The sequence below is a fragment of the Ptychodera flava genome (assembly GCF_041260155.1).
Source record: "Ptychodera flava strain L36383 chromosome 23 unlocalized genomic scaffold, AS_Pfla_20210202 Scaffold_24__1_contigs__length_23054250_pilon, whole genome shotgun sequence".
NCBI lineage: Eukaryota > Metazoa > Hemichordata > Enteropneusta > Ptychoderidae > Ptychodera > Ptychodera flava.
Window position 1 is genome coordinate 16,615,321 of NW_027248278.1, and position 22,525 is coordinate 16,637,845.

Sequence of the window (22,525 nt, forward strand, 5' to 3'; positions counted from 1 at the left end):
TGTGTAACTGGTCATGAATAGCCCTTTCGAAAATTTTACAAAGTACTGGAAGTATAGATATTGGTCTGTAATTGTCGGGGTCAGTGGTATCACAAGAATTGAAAAGGGGGTAGCTTTTGCAGTTTTTCAGTAAGCTGGTTTCTATTTGTTTACAAAGACAAATTGTACAACATAGCCAGGGGTTCAGCTAACACACAGGCATACACTTTTAAAACTGGTATGAATGTTATCCCAGCCTAATGATTTGTTTCAAGGTTACATAACTGATTTCGAACAAATTCAATGGATATGTTTGCAAATGAAAAACTTTTTTGTATGCTGTCGTAACATGACAAGTGAGGTATGTGTGAATTTTTTGAAACACTAAATTTCTTTGCCAGTAAATTTCCAATGGAGGTAAAGAAGCGATTAAAACTAGTTGCAATGTCAATGGGTTTTGAGCTATGGCCGATAGTTGCCGATTTAAATTTTTTTACATTTATTACACGAAAAGTTTGCCGAAATACATTCTAAGGTCGGCACTTGGTCTAAATAGGCTTGCACGGAATACATTCTTTACATTTAATACATTTTTGTTTGGCATTTTCTTTCAGGTGTTCTCTTTCCAACATAATCGCTCTAATTTCTTCGTTGATTCATGGAAGATTGTAACCCCTGACACGTTGACTAACAATCGGTGCTCGTCTATTACTAACATTCAATAACAACTGTTTAAAAATAGCCCATGCACGTTCAACGTCACCAAAAATACAAACTAAATTCCACGGTACACCTTATAGTCTCTTATAAATGAACTAATAATGAAATTCTTAAATTTACGGGTCTTATGTGTTTTGGTAGGCCTGCTGGTAATTTGCACTTTCTCGTGACAAAGACAGCATCATGATCAGAAAAGCCAGCTGGATAACGCCCGATTCACCAATCCGGTGATTGACACAGACACAGATGTGGTCAATGCAAGTTGCTGATGTATTTATGACCCCGTGGCGGATTAAATAACTTGCACTTATATCATAGGCATCAACATTGTAGGTATTTGCGTCGATGTTTTTGGTTGTTGAGCTAACGTTTGGGCACTCTTAGGGGTCTTTAGTGATAGCAGGTGGGTGGGCTGGGAAATCGGGGAGGGTCACGTTTTAGAAAACTGTCCGAGGGAGAGGGTCATTTTTTCATAAACATCTTGAGGGTGGAGGGTAACTTTAACAGAAGCTGATTTTACAGCCAAACTTTCGATTGTCCGTGCGATATATACTCAATAGGAAAACATGACGAAATACACCGATTCTTTTAAATACATATACATTATCGACAAGCTTCACTAACAATGAAGATGCAGTGGATCCTACATTAAACACTTTGAAACAGCTAAAACTGATGAAATACAAGAGGAAAAAACTCATGGGACAGGTAGCAAAGTGTATTTCAATCATCAAACGTCTATAAATGCACATATATTTGTAGTGTTATGTTTTATATTGGAAAAACTGTTCATAGATCTCACATAGACTGCAATGAACAGTGAATAAACATTTCGATGAAATTCCAAAAACAATTTCTTGTACACACATGCGCGCTTTCCTTTCCATTTCAAGCAAAGTATATTTACATAATATTATCAAACATATGTAAATGTACAGATATAGCTTGTGTTGTGTGGGAAAATTGTCAATAGTTTGCCTGATAGACTCCCATGCTTTATGATTTGCTTTCCTTTTGCTGCGTATGGTTTAGTCACCCTCTCGCAAATGTATGATCCCCTCCCAAAATGCCAGACCTCCCCCTATTAATTTCTGTCCCTAACTTACATAAACGTTAAACCAAATGTTATGCGGAGTAGCGATACTGGTTCAGTTATTCCTGGGGAGAATGCTGCAGTGATTGGGGAGGGTCAAGTTTAAGAATGTCGGACAAGGGTGAGGGTAAATTTTAGAGAGGTTAGGGGGGAGGATCACTTTTTATGGTACAGGTGCGCACGGAATTCCCCCGGCCCATCCCCCTGTAATTACTGAAGGCTCCATCAGTAGGCATTGTAGATATTTGCAGTAACAAAATGAATTTTGATTGTCTTCACTTATATTCACATATTTTCATAACGTCGATTGAATGGATGTATTCATTGGCACTAGTATTTTAGGCATTATTCAAGTTTGTGATAGGCATTTGCCTTGACATGTTTGGAATTTGGCATATTGCTAAAGGCACTTTGTTGTTGATTACACGCATTTTCATTACATTTTTAGGCATTTTACTAATAATCTAATATATATGCAATAGTATTATTATTTTAGTTTTTTTAGTATTTTAGGCATTTGCGATGGTATTATAGATCCTTAGTAAATGAATATTAAAGTCACACACATTTGCATCATTATTGGCAGTTGAAATGATGCTATAGGAATTAAGGCCTACTTAGTGGTCGAAGGCCTTGACTGTAGATTTGCATATATCTAAATTTTGAGTCACATCAGACTAACCATTTTTAAAATTCCGTCGAAGAATCTATTACCAAGGAGGGGAGACCTCTGACATAAAATTATTCTAAGAATATTTTTGCTTTCTCAAAAATGTCAAACCATCTCTAAGCCACCACTAAGCGTTGCGTGTTGTAAGCACGATAATTTTGGTGTTTATGTGCATAATAATCAAAATTCGCGGCTCACATTTTCATGTTTCTGTGCACTGATAAACTGTTCACACATTCGCACTTGTATCTATACAATCAGTACAGAATGTAAGCCCACTAGGTTTCCTAAATGAGTTCACGACTTAAAAGCTGTCATACGACCAGTAATATAGCATGGTTATATTAACGAGGGTTTGTTGGCTATGTCTCGACGGAAATTGGGACATATGGTACCGATTAATTCCCATTCGCATGAGTTGGCCAGCACTTACGGATGGAACAAGGGTCGGGTCAAATTGTTCGGCTTCAAAAATTGAAACCAAAATACTAAGGGACGTATGTTACTGAATTCGTTTCATGATCAGCTGAAACTCCTTAAACATTGAAGCTATTGGGCGTTGGGGACCTGGCAGCGACAAGCATCATTCGAGGACTTTACATCGCCTGAGCGATGGACTTCTTTGGTTCTACTGCGCAGGCTCAAAGTGGAGAACAGCGAACGCACAAATATGATCAATAGTGATCAAAATCATGACGTTAGTGCATGTTGCAGTGCCACAATATGGGGTGAGAACACCGCCAAAATTATCTTGAAAACTTTATTTAAAATTATCTCATTATTATTATTCCATTGTTTGGTGATTTAATGATAATTACATCAGTATTTGGCCATTATTTTGCAATTATTTGATCATTATATGGATATTATTTGACATGATTATGAACTTATTGGTAATTCGGTTGTTTTGACATTATTCAGCATTGATGGCTTTATTTGGAAGTTATTTCATCATTATTATGCCATTATTTGGTGATTTGGTCATTTTTATGTCATTATTTGGTCTTTATTATGCGATTATTTGGTCATGATTATGACATTGTCTTGATATTATCTTGATATTGTCTTGACATTATTATGTTAATTCGGTTCTTTTGCCATTATTCGGCATTGATGTATTGATTTAGAACTTATCTTATCATTATTATTCCATTATTTGGTGATTTGGTCATTTTTATGTCATTATTTGGTCTTTCTTATGCGATTATTTGTCATGATTACGACATTGTCTTGACATTCTCTTGATATTGTCTTGACATTATTATGTTAATTCGGTTCTTTTGCCATTATTCGGCATTGATGTCTTGATTTAGAACTCATCTTATCATTATTATTCCATTATTTGGTGATTTGGTCATTTTTATGTCATTATTTGGTCTTTCTTATGCGATTATTTGGTCATGATTACGACATTGTCTTGACATTCTCTTGATATTGTCTTGACATTATTATGTTAATTCGGTTCTTTTGCCATTATTCGGCATTGATGTCTTGATTTAGAACTTATCTTATCATTATTATTCCATTATTTGGTGATTTGGTCATTTTTATTTCATTATTTGGTCTTTCTTATGCGATTATTTGGTCATGATTACGACATTGTCTTGACATTCTCTTGATATTGTCTTGACATTATTATGTTAATTCGGTTCTTTTGCCATTATTCGGCATTGATGTCTTGATTTAGAACTTATCTTATCATTATTATTCCATTATTTGGTGATTTGGTCATTTTTATGTCATTATTTGGTCTTTCTTATGCGATTATTTGGTCATGATTACGACATTGTCTTGACATTCTCTTGATATTGTCTTGACATTATTATGTTAATTCGGTTCTTTTGCCATTATTCGGCATTGATGTCTTGATTTAGAACTTATCTTATCATTATTATTCCATTATTTGGTGATTTGGTCATTTTTATGTCATTATTTGGTCTTTCTTATGCGATTATTTGGTCATGATTACAACATTGTCTTGACATTCTCTTGATATTGTCTTGACATTATTATGTTAATTCGGTTCTTTTGCCATTATTCGGCATTGATGTCTTGATTTAGAACTTCTCCTATCATTATTATTCCATTATTTGGTGATTTGGTCATTTTTATGTCATTATTTGGTCTTTCTTATGCGATTATTTGGTCATGATTATGACATTGTCTTGACATTCTCTTGATATTGTCTTGACATTATTATGTTAATTCGGTTCTTTTGCCATTATTCGGCATTGATGTCTTGATTTAGAACTTCTCCTATCATTATTATTTCATTATTTGGTGATTTGGTCATTTTTGTGTCATTATTTAGCCATAATTTGCGATTATTTGGTCATGATTACAATATTATCTTGACATTCTCTTGGCTTTCAATTGTCTGACCTCCTTTATTATCTGAACTCATTATTTGACCTGCATTTGAACCCTACCCAGAAATCATTGCACATGGAAATTCACAATGGCGCAGTTGATACGGTCTGTTCCCTCGCATAGAGAGAGAAAAGCGGGCTTTGCCTAAGTTTTAAAGCGCAGCTCAGCACATCGCGTATCTAGAATAGTTGGGCGTGCTCGAAAACTGAGATCGACCACAATTTTGGATTAAAAATCGATTGTTTTCGGCGGCGGAACTGGGCTGTGTGGTGGGTAGCCGACGGTGGCTAGCCCAGCGTGCAGGTCTGTGTACCGTGTGTTCTCGGCGTTATGGTACACGCCCACGGAACGTTTCGTAGATCGTCGTCGGATGGGAAGTGACTAAGACCGAGGTTCGGCCTTCGGCCTCACAGTGTCAGTCACCCCCCATCCGACGACGATCTACGAAACGTTCCGTGGGCCTGCTGTGTTTTATGGTGGAGGCCGTATAACACACAAGACCTGCACGTACGCACGGCTGGGTTACACCCAGCCTACCACACAGAGATCAGTAAAGGTATCGATACCGTGGACGAAAACGACAATCGCCGCGCTGTGTTAAAAAAAAATCGCCGAGCTGTGTTAAAAGCTCCGTGCTGTGTTAAAATGTCCATAAGCTTATGTTACTATACCCCAGTTCAATGGAGCGAAGCGCGACCAAGATTTAATATGTGTTTATGTTTATTAGATGCGAAAGTTTCTGAAGTCTCTCGCGTAAAATTGCCAATGTGGACGCAGTGGATGGTGACCGCCCGCGCCCTAAAGCTCCAACACCGTGCTCCATGTTGCAACATCCCTGTTTCCGACACCCCTATATATTCTTAAGCTTAAGGCTTCTGCAGGAGCTAGTTTTCTGGTTGTTATGTCTTATTTACAATGTAATAAATATAAAACATTTTTACATGTCACTGTAGATGCAAGACTTCAACCGGAGTTCACGCCGAAATCAATTTTTGATTCATTCCTAATGATCTATAGTTTATTATAGGCCTAATACTCTTTCGTAAATATGTTTGACCTTGACAAAGCGATTACATTGTCGTATTTATTTGCCAAATATAGCCTAGACCACACTGCATTTGATTGTATTATTAGAATCAAAATCATCTCAACATACTCGTGCCATTATTGAAGCTTTCTCATCCAGATGAGTCCAGATGGGAATTATGAAAAAATGAGAAAAACAATACTTTTATCTTTTATCTTATTTTACGGCCAGTTAGAGTTGCATCTGTAAGCTACAGACTGAAAAGCCGGTACTAATAAGTATCAAGGAAATATTCGTTCTACGAAGATGTTTTATCGCAGGTATGCCACATTATACTTTTGGTTGGTCGGAAACTATTCTCGAGCATGGTTTTTTTATTGTAAACTCATAGGGGCACGGTCGCTAACCTAACTACTTTTTATTGCTTTGTTTGTTCTGAAACGGCAACGAATCAAAATACTTCTTTAAGGCAGAAAAGTCATAACGTTTATCGTTAAGACACTGAATTTCATGTATCGAAATATTATTTCGGCTATCCACATAGACGAGTGTAGGCTACTCAAATAAAATGAAAGATAACCAGCCCAACTCAAATCACATCGAAAAACCGCAATGATTCCTACATTTGGAGAAACCAGTCATGTGAAACTGATTGCTTTCAAATCGTTCAGAAGTATATCAAAAATTAAAAGTAAGTTCTGATAACCGGGTAAAGTGGAAATCGGAAATAAGTTGCACCTTGTTTACATCTTTCACAATTGATTTCTGTGATCAAGCGATATCACCAATTAATATGCCTAATTACGGTAATGTCATTGTATTCGGCATAATATTTTCCACACGGATAAATCAAAGTTTTTATTTCAATTATTATGTTTCGACGTTTTCTTCAGAAAAATTTTGTTCCAAATCATATTAAAGTTTTCTCACCGCTATGCTTTTGGCACATTTTAAGAGGGCAGCTCTGAGACTTATGAGTAGCCCTATTTTTCTGTGCATTTGCTTTTTTAAATAGGACCGAAAATATTTAAATTGGGTAGAGATAAACACCCTCCCTCCAAACATGGACTTTACGATAGGATGTTACACATTTTAATATTTTTTGATATATACCGTATGTCGGAACATAGGAGTGTCGGAACAAAGGTATGTCGGAAAATACAGGATTTCGGAAAATAGGGCTGTAGCCTGTAGGAACATTGGGTGGAACCGTGTGTGTTACCCCGTCCTATATGGGCTGTAGGCCACGGCTGCAGGCGTTCTGTTGAGTGGGTAGTTTTTAAAAGTGTAGTTTCTGCTACGTTCCGACGTTCTCTTCCGTAGATAAGCTTAAGGCTACGGAAGCGAACGTCGGAACGTAGCAGAAACTACATAACTAGGCCTACCCACTCAACAGAACGCCTGTGGCCACGGCCTCCGGCCACACTGCCTTGCTGGCCTACGATTGGGGCGCGCATTTTATCCGTCGTAAACAACAGATTTTTAATCCAAAATCGTGACTTTTGTCTGTTTTCGAGCACGCATAACTTGTCTAGATAAGCCTACTTGATGTGCTAAGCCGCGCATCAAAACTTACACAAAGCCTGCAGGACCAACTGTATCGCCATTGCATTGTGAAGCTCCATGTGCAAGGATTTCTGGGTAGGGTTCATGAAACAGGTAAAACAATGAGTTCAGATAATAAGTAGGTCAAAGAATGTCGAGATCATGTCGTGATCAGACCAAATAATCGCATAAGAATGGCCAAATAATGACACAAAAATGACCGAATTACCAAGCAATGGCATAATAATGGTGAGATAAGTTCCAAATCAAGACATTGATGCTGAATAAGGACACAACAAACGAATTAACAAAATAATCATGATTATGACATTATCTTGACATTGTCTTGACATTATTTGACCCACTTTATTATCTCAACTCGTTTTCTGACCCTGTTCCATGATTGAACCCCTTATAACCCAGAAGTCATTGCACAACATGGCGAATGCACAAACGATTGCAGGACACTTGTATGATATTGCTTCCGCACTTGATTCAGTTACTGTACCAAGTGATTTGGAAGTTGTGTTCGACGATTTAGTTTTCCAAGAGGAAGAACTTGTTCAGTTAAGTATTCATAACGATGTGCCAGACTTCGTGTTTTCACAGCTCGGCATTGCTATAACAACTTTGATAAACTTTCTTGACAACCAGCCTCAAGCTACGCATACGACTGCTATTCAGCAGAGTATTTCGTGGCCTTATCGTTCATACAAATTACGTTCCAGAGAGCCAGGTAGACCATACTTCGATATTCCCAAGGAGCAGCTGCAGTTCTTTGTAGCAGAAAGATTTAGTGTGCCAACAATAGCAAAAATGCTTGGCGTTTCAGTACGAACAATACAAAGACGTATGTCTGAGTATGGCATTTCAATTGCGGAATCATACGCCAAGTTGACTGATCAAGAACTTGATGAGTTGGTGACTGACACAATCACTCGTTTACCGCACACGGGAATGAAAAGACTACACGGACTGTTACTTGCTGAAGGTAAACGTGTGCCAATTTTTCGAGTAAGGGAAAGCCTTCGGCATGTAGATCATGATGGAGTTGTCAGTAGACGAAGAACTGCAATACGTAGAAGGCAGTACAACGTTCCATGCCCCAACGCATTGTGGCACATAGATGGAAATCATAAACTCATAAGGTAAGCGCATTTTAACCCAAGCAAAGTCTATATATTACGCACTAGAGGTAAATGTCACACATTTCTACATGCCTGTTGAAATTCAAGACAACTGACTGAAAGCAATTTAAGTTTGCACAAAAATTGAACGTATTATACAAGATGCTTCGCTGTCATGAACTCTGCTGAATGAAACAGTCCCATTATGGTTGCTTGAGCTTGATGTGCTACCAAAATTATTGAGAAGTAGATATTCCAGAGCACACCCACCCCAAGGCATTTCTATTGAAATTTCACATCAGAGTTCACGTTTTCCTGTTCTTGTCCGCTTGACCTTTGACCCTCAGTTAACTCGTGACTAGAAGGTTTAGATTTAGATAAAGGAGAATCATGAATCTCAAGGTAAATACATGATGTTGTAGCTGAAGGACAACGTTTGAAGTCGAGTCATTTATAGATCTGAGTATTGCCGATTTTCACCTGGGTCATCAATTTCAAACTGTGGCCCGAAACCACAACCTGGTATTTACAGCTACACTAAATCATACTAAAATGTCATCTTACTTCCATTCATTCATTCTGTATTGTGAAAAACACACCAAGCAATAAATGATCAATGTTTTTTCAATATTTATCTCTAGGCACCCCTAAAGATTCAAGTAGATGCCAAACTTATTTCACACTATATTTGTACACTTGGTATTTCTGGATACACTGGTTTATTTCTGGTATCAATGATTATTGATATCTACTTATTTTTGCCTGCATTCAGTTGTATTCATTCACGAAAGTAGTATTTGAAATTTTATCATAAGAAACAACACTCTTTGCTACACCGTTTTCTGGTTCTTGAAGGTGCCATAAATTGTTTTGAGAGAGTGGAGGTGCCACAGCTAAAGAAAAATTTGTTGAAGAATGAATTATGCAGAGGATGATGCGAGTCATTGTGATAAAGGAAAGAGTAAAGTGTTGAATTTATGACCTGAAATGACACAGTGTTGAAAATTATAACTGGAGACCTACAGAAGTGTTGAAAATTATAAGTGTCAACAAACGACAGTCCAAAGGTCCAGCCTGAAGAAATTTTGTGTTTATTTTTTTAACACAATTGTAAATACATTTGGGATAATTGGATTTAAGCTCATCTACTTTTATTTTGTAGTTATACACTTGTTTTATTGTGTAATGTGTAATATTGTAACATTCAGCTGTAGGCACTTACCACTTTTGAGAAATTTGAACAATATGAAGATCTAATTCTCCAAAATTAGTTCCAATCGGTAAACACAGAGTGCATGTGGGTCCATTTCTTTACATGTAATTTAGAGTTTATTGTTGGACCTGTATCAGTGTTTCTTGACATGTCCTTTCTTTCAATTTTACATAGATGGAAGATGGTAGTACATGGTGGAATTGATGGTTTTTCAAGAATGGTGGTCTATTTGGTGTGCAGTGACAACAATCGATCTGACACAGTCCTTGAAAGTTTGAAGATGCCACTCGAAGGTTTGGAGTTCCATCTCGAGTAAGGGCTGACAAGGGTGGTGAAAATGTAGATGTTTCACTATTCATGCTCAATCATCCAGCTAGAGGACCAGGAAGGGGTAGTTTCATCGCTGGAAAGAGTGTGCACAACCAAAGGATAGAGCGTTTGTGGCGTGATGTATTTTGTGGTATTTTATGGAAATACTATGACCTGTTTAACTTTCTTGAAGAGAAATTGCTACTTGATATAGACAATGACATTGATATATTTTGTCTGCACTTTACATACTTACCAAGAATAAATCAAGACCTACGTCACTGGCAAGAAGGTTGGAATCATCACAAACTTAGCACTGCAAATAGCAGTTCGCCAAGACAGCTGTGGATTCAAGGCTCTATGGAAATGGCTAACTCAAGTTACAGAGCAATGAGGGAACTGTTTGAACCAAGAACTGAGGTTTGTATTTGTTGAGAGTTTCTTGCTCAACCTGTATTTTTCTACCAACTTTTGCATGAAAATATCTCCCAAGGGACATTTGAAAATATTGAACATTGAAGGTAAAAATGATGGAAAAAATTGCAATTGATTATACGTCAGACTGCGCCATATGACTTTTTTGAAATCTAATTTTGCTGTTTAAATGGTAACATCTACATATATACAACACTGGAGTCCCAGATACTATGATATATGTTTTAAACCCTTTGAGCGCCGAAGTCAATTTTTGTCACCTTTACAAAATATACCCCAGTCAATTTTTTTTTCTGATTTTTGCCAAAATGTTGATAAAAAAACTGTAGCCAATGAAATGTAATGTCCACTTTGTTCAAAATTATCGAAAAATTACAGGAAAATTCATAAATAATGGTAAAATGTTGCATTAAAATTTGGTGGCAAACATTACGGCACTCAAAGGGTTAATGTGCAAATCACAGTGGACCTTGAATTAACCTAATTATCACACTGAATCTGTATCTGCCTGACGTGATGCTTCTATCAGCAACCAGATACAAACTGAATATTCACCTGTGTCTTGAAATAAAAAGTTTATGTGAGCAAATAATAAATTAATAGACGTGAGAGTGTACATTAATTATTGGTGAAATTACATATTTGTTGTCCTAGTATTTGTAGCAACTTGTGTAAATATTCAGTCATGTATCAATAAGCTATACGGATCTACCAAATGTCCCAGGTTTTACACTACTTTTACTGCTAACATGTGCTTTCGCTCATTTATCTCATTACTTGTCAATAAACCTGTGTTGTCATTCCGTACACATAACCGTAAAATTGCAAACTTTCATTAAATATGCAAAATAGATATTAACGCACAAGACACTGCTCGATCACAGTAGCAAAATGTTACATTTGTCAGATAATTTCCTCTGCAAGTCTCATATCTTCCATAAAGTAAATCTGCATACATAATCCTAATCAACTTGAGTTCATTAAATATGCAAAGTAGTAGTATGGAACGGAGACATTGTAAATGACTTTCAGTAAAACCTCACACTAGTTAGGCTCTTATCTTCTGCAAACATCAAATTCTATTCTGCAATTCTTCAGACTACCGTAATTACTGAAATTGTAAATTTAATTAACTATGCAAATTAGCTATTAATGTGCAAGTCACTGCAAAATAAAGTTTAGTATGAATGTATTCTTGCCAGAATACTAATATGATCGTCTTAAAGCATCAAATTTCATGCAGATGATCTTACCCATAGTCCTTTGTGTAACATTAAATATAAAAATTTATATTTATAACATTACTCACACTAAGCAACAAAAAATTATTAGCCTTGACCACTTTGAGACTAAATCTGTCAAATTTGAACATAATCAAGTCAGACATTCTTGAGATACCAGATAGACAGATAGACAGTTACGTCTGCTACATTATTGCCTGTGATTTGTACAGGGGAGATAATAAAATGTACCAAACCAAATTAAACCATATGTGAACTATATGAGAACATTGTATTTCTAAACATTTATGGAATACTCTTTATTGTATACAAAGGACGAGATTCTTCACTTTGGTGTTGACTGGGATGGACCTCTTCCTGAGGATACAACAGAGGACACAGTTGAGGTTCCCCAAGTCCGTTGCCCTTTAGAGATGATGAATTGGAAGATCTGATCAGTGCCATTGACCCAGTACAGGAGGATGACATCTATGGTATTTCAGTGTACCAAGATGTTATAGACTTTGTCAATACAGTTTTTGAAAACAGACAGTGAAAACAAAGCACTTGTCAGGGTTTTTAATGAGAATGTCAAACCACTATGGTTGTATCAGTATAGAATTGGTTAATGCACTGCGTCAATCTCACATATTTTGATGTGTTTTGGTAAATTTCGCGCACCACTTAAAACCAGATATGAACTGAAATGCTCATGTGTTTCATTATGTATTGCACTTATGTGTAAATTTGAACCTTTGCCATATGTTTGCAACTTCATTGAAAGTATTATGATCAACATAATGAACAATGTTCACCGCCGATTAATTCTAAAAGGTCATGAAGTACAAATATGTAATTAGCTGAAATAAAAATATTAAAGTTTTTTGACTGCTGTCGTTGTATCAGTACTTTATATAGCAAGTGTTATTACCTTTGGCCAAATCCTTCTAGTCATATATGCCAAACTGTGAAAGCTCATTAGATATGCAAAATAATCACAATCATACCAATCCATAATCCAATGACATTAGGTCAAAATTCGTAAGACAGTAGTTGTAAACATAGACACAAAACAGCACAGAACAGACAGTAAGTAGACGGTACACAAACAAAGTCATATTCATGAAAGAAAGATATATGGACCTCTGGCCAGAAGACCTAGAAGTGATGTCAGGTGTTTCGAAAATAGTTACCTGAAATGAAAGTGTGAAATGACTTTCGATATTGTTTCAACCTGGTATAATCATCAATGTACATAGCATGTTTTGCCAACTTTGATCAAGTGAATCCCAGTATATATCCGTTATTAGAAAAGATCATTGAAAATGCAAATTACGAATTGCCTGGAGAAAAAAATGCTTAATGACTTTCAATAATGTTGCATCATAGTATCTTTAATGTATGTTTCATCAACTTTGGTCAAGTCCATTCAGATGTATATCCCTAATTAGCAAAGTTCATTAGATATATAACTTAAAGGAATTGGCTGAAGTAAAAATGGTTAATGATTTTCAATAATGTTGTATCATAGTGTCTTCAATATACGTACCAAGTTTTGTCAACTTTGGTCAAGTCATTCAGATCGCTAATTAAGAAAGTTAATTAAATATGCAAATTCGGAATTGGCTGAAGTAAAAATGCTTAATGACTTTTAAGAATTTGTATCATACTAGCTTCAATACATGTAGCAAGTTTCATAAACTTTGGTCCAGTCAATTCAAATATATATCCCTAATTAGCAAAGTTCATTAAATATGCAAATTAGGAATCGGGTGAAGTTAAAATGCTTAATGACTTTCAATAATGTTAAATCATAGTATCTTCCATATACATACCAAATTTGGTAAATTTTGATCGAGTCAAATCTGATATACATCCCTAATTAGGAAAGTTCATTAAATATGCAAATTAGCGACTATCTTTCATGTCACACCTTAATGGTTCCCGCTGCTGATATATCTTGGTGTGATCAATATTTTTAGCAAATCTCATCAAATTGTGTGAAGTCGTTTTTAATGTATATCAGTTTTTTTCTAAAATCATTAATTATGCAAATGAGCAAAAAGTAAGCACGCCACAACTACCAAAAACTAATCAGTTCTTGCCATTTGCTAATTAAATCTATGTACCAGATTTGATTCTGATCTGATCAGCCGTTTTTGAGATATCAGACAAACAGACCGTGGCAGACAGACAGACACACAGACAGACATCGCTGCGACATATGCACACACGTGAGCAAAAATGTAGCACATAAAAGATTCATTGACTTGCCCTTGTTATTGGTTGAGACAAATGCACTGTCTAATATATGTCATACACTTTCAGGGTATTTATAGAGATGTAAGTTTTTAATTGGAATTTTTTGACAAACAGGCAGCTTTGTCTGTTAACAGATTACAGCTGACACCATATACTCTTTTGGCTCAAAATGCTATTTTATTTATGTAAATAACACCAACAGCAACAAAATCGAACAATATAAATGTGAGTGAAGTTCGATGAAGTAAAACATTCAATTAACAATAACCCGTATTTTCTTCAACAAAGTCAGTTCCAGACTGACTAAAAGTTTAAGTTTAAGAAAGAAATAAACTAAAGTATATGAAGTACAACACTCAATGTACAATAACCTGTAATTTCTTGAAAATCAGTTACAGACTATAAACTTTCAGTAAAAGTATGAAACCTAGGAAATAAGTAAGAAAGATACCAGTTTGGACATCTGCAAGTAATGGCTCTGAATTATACACTGAAAGATTCGTCACTTAAGGGGGTTGCTGGGGGAGTGGAGCAGGGTGCAGTTCCCCCATAAGTGATAGATCTTTCAGTCTAGCTCTGGTCCTGATATAGTGCAAACAAACTGACCATCAGTAAACCATTTTGGATGGGATTGCAAAATAATTGCACATGTGTTTTGAGTAACACATTATACACTGTCTATATTTCAAATTTAAAAAATTGTCAATGATTATGCCTGAAAACAGAAGACTGATTAGAACCAAACCATCAGTAACCGTACTGGACGATGTCTATTGGGGGTCATACAAGAGAAATTACAATGCAGATAGAATAGAAAACACATTGGTGGAATATAAAAGAGAAATTTTGTACCATTTTGTACAATTCGTCTATATCAATTCAACACTTTACACAATCAGAGAATCCCATTTTGAAATTCAGAGTTTAAAATAGTTGTATACAGCAAAACACTCAACATATCTTTTGTCCACATCAGTTACATTGTAACTAAAGTGCAAATACAACACATTCAACCAACACAGAGAATATACTGAGGTTGAGTTTCATGAAAAAACTTATTACTTTGGTAGTGAAAACTGGTACTCATCCATGATAATAGATGATAGATGATGAACCCCTTCGGTCAATTATGTGTTATAACACAAATGGGCATAGCCACCCCTTCCCCCAGGAGATTATTATCTCACTCATCACACAGCCTGGCCCCGTTCACCAATCTGAGACCAGTATGGCAGTAGTATACAAGTCATAACCAACTCTCCTCTTGAAGAGCGGGTAATGTATTGCTTGAAATGCACAGCAATACTGGTCCCTCGTTGATGGATGGGCCGGACGTGTGACAAGATTTCATATATCGTACCTAAATGTCACTACACTGTTTCCTAAATCTTTCTGTCCTTCATGTTTCACTGGTACACTGTTTTAACTAGACATTACCAAAATCACGACTATTTGCTAGAGCAAATGTCATTCTGTCAGTGAATTCTTCTGCACAATTGAAATGTCTTGGCAATCGCAGAGTATTGGCACAGGTATTGGAATTCGGAACAGTAGAGCGTGTGGTAAATTCTATGGATGGCCTTTCTTTAAAACCTAGTGGGGGGATAGTATGTGTGCCAGTGAAGAATGACAGAATGTCACCCAGTGTGATGACCACTTCAATGGTTTCATTACTCCTATTATTCAGTTTTGCTGTCTGGTTCCCTGCAAGACATAAATAAGCACAAATTTCAGAGTCAACATAAATTACAATTAAATTTTGTATATGACTTGCAAGAGCATTTTCTGCAGTTAATGAAATACACAAATTTGCTAAGTTTTCTTCATATTATGTACTTAATATGCATACCTTAAACTAATCATGACAAATTACTCATCCCAATCTGTCCACCAAACTAAATGCCAATTCATCACTTTCATGCTATTGCATGACCTTGCGTCCTTGTATTTTTCTATGTGTTTAACAAAGCGCAGTAGCCAGTTGAATAGCATGACAGATTTGCTGTATTTTATGTCAAACTGGCATATTCAAAACAACAAAAATACCAGGTCAAGTAGGGGTCATTAAGATTGCATACAGAGATTGGTTCTCAAGGTATTGGTGGAACAAGATAAAGACACATTCATGCTCAAAGCAAACAATCACACAAATACCCATACACAAATTACATGTACTGATCAACTGACTGCCACAGAGAGAGACAGATATCATTATAATATTTGTGTCGTTCAGATTGACCACTTTGTGTCGGTGTAACACCAGTGGTAGGCCCGTAAAATAACCAATGTGGACACGCTGCGTCGGCCTAGAGCCGACGTAGTTTGGCCCGGCAAGAAGTTAGGTTCAGGGCTAACACAAATTCACGTGTGTGGACTCCGCCATGGATCAAAGTTGAACTAGTCACGCTATTCACACAAAACAAACAGCGTCTGAAACTAAAGTTTACACTTATCGAAAATCTTTGATCCAGTCTTTATCATCCCTGTACTCAGAGCTATTATCTTCCCGCCAACTTTTGCTCTGCAAGCGAGACCACATCATGTGATTCACTGTGCAAGTAAGAGAAGCAATGCTGTGCACTGGTTATTTCTTCACCACTGTCATACATATACCCTACGCTCATCAAATAAATAGTGAAGATCTCTCTGATTATCAAAAGGGCAAGTGGTGGTCATATTTACCCTACTTGTGCGTAAAATACGCAGGAAAAATCATGAACAGTATATTTTTGACACTGACATGTTCATTTGAACGACGTAACATCTCAACGCCTGCATCTACCTGTACACCAAATACTGAGATGGTAGCTTTGGCGGTATGGGAGGCTTTGTGTGTGAAGGACATACATCCGCACATACATACAAACACACATACATACAGACAGACAGACATACAGACGCCACTGACTCATCATATAAGCTATTTTAGGTATTTATATAAATACCAAATATGAGCTAAAAATTTACTAAAAAATTGTGACATTCAGCATAATTTGGTTAACCCTATGAACCTCTATACCAAATTTCAAAGCAGTCAGACAGGTGATTTTGATAAAGAAAAGGTTTGTACAAACATAGGGCCAAAGTCCCTCAAGCTACTATAGACATGGATACAAAATTAAATATTCCTGACTGCAGGAAATTATCTCACTTAGGTCATCCTAGGGACTTGTAAACCAAATATTAAAGCTGTCTGACCAGCGGTTTTGAAAGAACAAGCAACTCAACAGTTGACAGAGCTCTGCTGTGTTATGTAGAGAATAACCTTTTGTGACACGTACTGATGAAGAAGGTGGATATCTTTGATTAACATTGTAAGTGAGTTCTGTTGAATAAGTTGAGACTGTACATACTCAGAGAAAGCACACTGAAGAGACAAATGTTTGAAACTTAAGAAGTTCAAGGTCATCAAAAGCATTATAAGGAATCATGTAACTTTCATTGCACTGTTTACACAGATTGCATAATTGCTATAAATAGCACATGAGGAATCTTACAGCCCAGCTTTACCATAAAAACCCTATCACTTTGACCACTCTTTTAATTGACCACTCTATTTTTTTCCTCAAAAAGTAATTTTATTTTATCCTTACCAAGTCAACCATAAATGGAAATTAGAACTTTCTCTATCTCTATCTCTAACTCTATTGACTAGTTTGAGTAATTTCTTTTAGATAACATACAGGGCACAATAAATGACTGTTCAGAATATGTCAAAGTTGGGATTCAGGAAAGTTGGCTTTACATGTTTTAATCCTCCAAGATGGTAAGCATTCACTATGAACTGTCAAAAAAAGTTGAACTTTCTGATAATTCTACACTAAAATTATTTTGGCTTTGATGATTTCCTAATTAATTCCATTATTTAAAATCATATTAATTATTTTTTCTGGGTGAATTGATAGGGTTTATACAGTACAAGAATTACATACAATGTAAGTCAAATTTTGACCAAAATGACAAAAAAATTCCTTAAAAATACACATTTGCATATTTCATCACAATTTGAACAAATCTAAGTTGGGTTACCCCTAGGGACCTGTATACCAAATAACAAAGCTGTCTGACCAGCAGTTATGAAGAAGAAGATTTTTTACCAAAAAACACCTTTTTTGGCATTAATTTGCCTATTTTCAACAATATCAAAAATTAAAAAAACTGGTTTCTCAAAATCATATTTTTCATCTACACAACAAATATTAAATCAGTAAGTACAGAGGTTCTCAAGATATTTGAGTGGACGGACGCCTCACAAACAAACAGACAGACAGACAGACAGACAGACAGACATACAGACATACAGACATACAGACATACATACATACATACATACATACATACATACAGACTGACGCCGGACGCCGGACGGATACCCATCCCAATAGCTTCTATAGACTATAGTCTATAGTAGCTAAAAATGACAAAATTGCCTTAAAGTAAAATTTGCATAGTTTAGCACAATGTGAATACACGAAATGGGTCATCCCTTTGCACATATATCCCAAATGTAAAGCTATCTAACCTGCAGTTTTGATTATTTTTAAAGATTTTTTGACAAAAATTACAAAGATTGCCTTAAAAATACAAATACCCTCATTTCTCCACAATTTGAAGAAACCTAACTGAGGTCACCCCAAGTGAACTGCATATCAACTTCCGAGCAATCAGAGGTGCAGTTTGAGAAGGCAATTGTTGACCGATGACGGACTGACAGACGCCACCAGATGCTGCTGGAAAATTAGCCTATTTGATAAGCTTCATTTTGCTGACAGCGGAGCTGAAAATTGATGCAATATCCTATGACAATGACAGCAGTATAAACGACTGCCAAACATCACATGACATACGTAAAGCACCACATTTTCTGGTTTAAACTTTTCTTTTACTGACCTTTAGCACATTCATCAATGAATTCGAACCAGTAGTAGATTGTTTTTTCTTCTTCCAATCTGTTATTTGACCCACTTGGACTATATTCCACAGACATAGATTTGAAGTAATCAGCTGATGGATATAACTTCTTACTGAAACACATAAAGTGTTCCATGGATCCTAAAACAAGGAAAATACCAACAAAGTACTGAATTCTTGCCATAAAAAACTATTAGTTGGCCATTTTTGGATTTTCAATAAATACAACGCTATTTTGTACGACGAGCTATTTAGGTCAAGGGCTCATTATTTCACATGTACATATCAAGTTTCATTCCAATCAAGATAGTCTATGGTACAAGAAGATTTTAAAAACTTAAAATTATATTATTCCACCAAAAAGCTACCTTCACCTTCCACACAGTGGTCACTTGACACATGGCATTAGTTCTTTCCGACACGTTTTGTCCTACACTGGAAGATCTGTCACTCAAGAGTGCTCTCTACGCTCCCCAGGAGCGTAGGGAGTGTCCTCTAGCGACTGATCTTTCAGTCTAGTTTTGTCCCTGTTCAAAAAATTGTTTGCAAAATTAGCAGTGACTGTATACATACCAGGCTCTCTCCTCACCAAATCCTTTACATTCAAGACATTCAACCCATCTAAGAATTGGTTATCCCAGATATTGCTTTATATACGCAGTGATGTGTGGTTAGATTTTGGATAATTGCATCCTTCACATCTAATGTGATCGTATTGATGGGGTCGGTACAACCTGTGATATTGGCAACACTTTCTGCTCCAATACGTGATACAGCAGTTCTGAGTTCCTCATCAGTATTACTGGACTGAATCTGTATTGAAAGGATATTGCAATCTAGTAAAGGTAATCCTCGCTGAAGTTACTATAGACATGGACAGTTTAGAGGATGTACATAGCATATCTAGATGTATAATAAGTGCAGAGGTCCTTCGCAATACATTGCATTATTGTAGCAGAAGAATTTTTTCAGTATGGCTCATACTTACAGACCCTTATGTACACACACATTCTTAAATAGAAGGCATTGAAAACTGCCATGGCATTGGAAACTGCCATCTATGCCTACAGTGTCTTTGCCATCAGTCTCTGACACTTGGTGGTCACTTGTACTAGCGGTTTGACAGCAAACTTTATCAGATGAGTAACTTTTGAGAAACAATGTTTTTGACCAAAAATGACAATAATTGCCTTAAAAATACAAATTTGCATATTTCATAACAATTTGAACAAATAAGTTTGGTCCTTTCTGGGGACCTGTATAACAAATATCAAAGCTGTCTGACCAGTGGTTATGAGAAGATTTTTATCAAAAACAGCTTAATTGAGCTAATTTGCATATTATCAACAATATCAGAAAATGGAAAACAAATAGGTTGTAGTTTGCATCTACACAACAAATATCAAGTCTGTAAGTACTGTCGTTCTAAAAACAAACACACAAACATTCATACATACATACATACATACATACATACATACATACATACATACATAGTGATGCCGGATGGATACCCTTCCCAAGAGCATCTATTGACTATAGTCTATGGTAGCTGAAAACTATGCTCCCTAACTGGCCAGTACAAAGGACTACATTTACTAGTATTATAGAGAGAGCGCTGAGCACAGGGAGGTCAAAGGTCACCCTAATATTAACATTTTGTCCCCCAACTTGTGTGTATGAACAAATCAATTAAATCTCAATTAAGGTCTGTTATGCTTCAGCTATGACGTTATAGATTGAAGTAAACTAGATATAGCTAAATGCCTGAATTTATTTTCAATGCCAATGAGCAGTAAATTATATTTTCTAATAACATTGCCATGCGTCAAATTCTATGATGCTTGGACAAACAAATTTTAAACAAATTCTATGATGCTTGGACAAACAAATTTTAACTATCGGTGAAACAGAATGGGCCATTGACACCAAACGAACAGACAGATGGGCAAACAACAAACAGCAACAAATAAATACAAAGGCAATCTGATCATTATTTGCATGAATTTTGAAGTAGACTGATCATTTTGAAACAAAAGCTTATCTTCAACCTCTGATACATCTGCACACCAAACACGGGGATGATCAGTGCAGCATTTCTCAAGTTTGGCATCAGCAGGATGGCAGACAGATGGACATACAGACAACAGATATTTATTGTATCAATATAAACACATGGCAGATTAAAGTTAAAAATTTCACCTGTTTGGCTAGAAGCTGAATGTCATAGTCAGGAATTTCATCAATGTCTATCTTGTCTACCACACAGCTTCTTGCCATATACTGGAAGGTTGCTTGGCTCAAGCATTGTAGCCTGGACCACCATGGCAAATAGATATAGCAGCCATCTTGCCTGCGATGAAATACTTTCTCTCAGACAGGAAGCGCAGATCATGAGAAAAGCTGAGATTGTTCTCCTTTCCTTCAAGAATACCACATGTTTTTACAGCATTCATTAATAGACTGCAAAATTCTCTTCTGGGTCCCCCATCATCAACTGCACTTTCACCAATAAATGTCACTTTCACTAGTTTGTTTGGATGGAAATCAGACCGATTTATGGTCCTCACAGCTGTTTGCCAAAAATTTGACCTTAAAATGTTCAGGTGTTGATAGCAGTCATCATCATCATCGTCGTCAACACTTCTTGTGATGTACGCCAAATGCATTTGTTCAACATGGTAATTTAGTACTTGAACAGCATATTCCAGACTACATCTACATAAATACAAATGCATAACAGTATGATGTCAATGTGATAATTTATAGTGGTCTATTTTTCTTATGTTTTAAAATGTACAGAGCAGTAAGCTGTACTTTTCACCATTTGTTTTCTAAATTACTGATATGAATGTTATGTTCCTTCACTTTGATATTCAGTTGAGCAAAATATGAAGAATATGATATGCTTTAAGAATTCTAAATGCTATCATTGAGATGACTTAATGAACAACACACTGACAGGCCTTGGTTGGCTTTTCACTGACAGCGAATAATTGCATATAAAATGTCAACAAATGATAAAAATGCTGTTACAACAATTACAAAAAAAGGCAAAAGAAAACAATTTTAAATATCGTAAAATGACTAAGTTTCAAATATGTTTATAAAAAATGATTATCAAGCAAGCAATATTTAAATAATTTAAAGACAATAGATTGATTTGCATAAATAATCAAAGTGAGACATATGGACACCATAGCCGAGGGGCATGACTTAGGAAGACATTGCAGCAGCCAAGAAAATGAGATCTTTATGTTTATGTAAATTAACAACAGAAGACTTATTGGAATTGACACTGAATGGAATATTGGGAAACCGTGTAAATTTGTAAAGAAATATATGGCAGAAAACAATAAGAAAATTAAAGCTGTAGGCAGCCATTGGTGGAGCCCAAACAATCAACAAAGTAGGCCTAAAGTTGATAGCCCCATACGGTGTCACATGTCACCAAATACCATGTCTCTACATGACCATGTTATCCACAAAGAGATCGGCAAAAGTAGGTCAGAGGTCAACCGAAATTATGGTAAACATTTTTGGTCCAAAAACCATTTCTGTGGCATTATAAGGTAGCATACATTTAGGTACGCACATAGTTTACAAGGTCTTCATAGTGCAAGTGAAAAGCTCCATATTGTGCC

The 22,525-nt window shown here is 36.1% G+C and overlaps 2 long non-coding RNA genes across 2 annotated transcripts; one reads left to right on the forward strand and one right to left on the reverse strand.

Annotated features, from left to right (window-relative positions):
• The first annotated feature begins 7,682 nt into the window (after positions 1–7,682).
• On the forward strand, positions 7,683–13,226 carry LOC139124951 (uncharacterized). Its single transcript, XR_011550103.1, has 3 exons — positions 7,683–8,552; positions 9,919–10,473; positions 12,044–13,226. It is a non-coding gene; the product is annotated as an uncharacterized lncRNA (long non-coding RNA).
• An 898-nt stretch (positions 13,227–14,124) lies between these two features.
• LOC139124950 (uncharacterized) lies at positions 14,125–21,523 on the reverse strand. Its single transcript, XR_011550102.1, has 4 exons — positions 21,084–21,523; positions 19,455–19,694; positions 18,861–19,022; positions 14,125–15,674 (listed from the first exon to the last, which is right to left on the reverse strand). It is a non-coding gene; the product is annotated as an uncharacterized lncRNA (long non-coding RNA).
• Between the last annotated feature and the right edge of the window lie 1,002 nt (positions 21,524–22,525).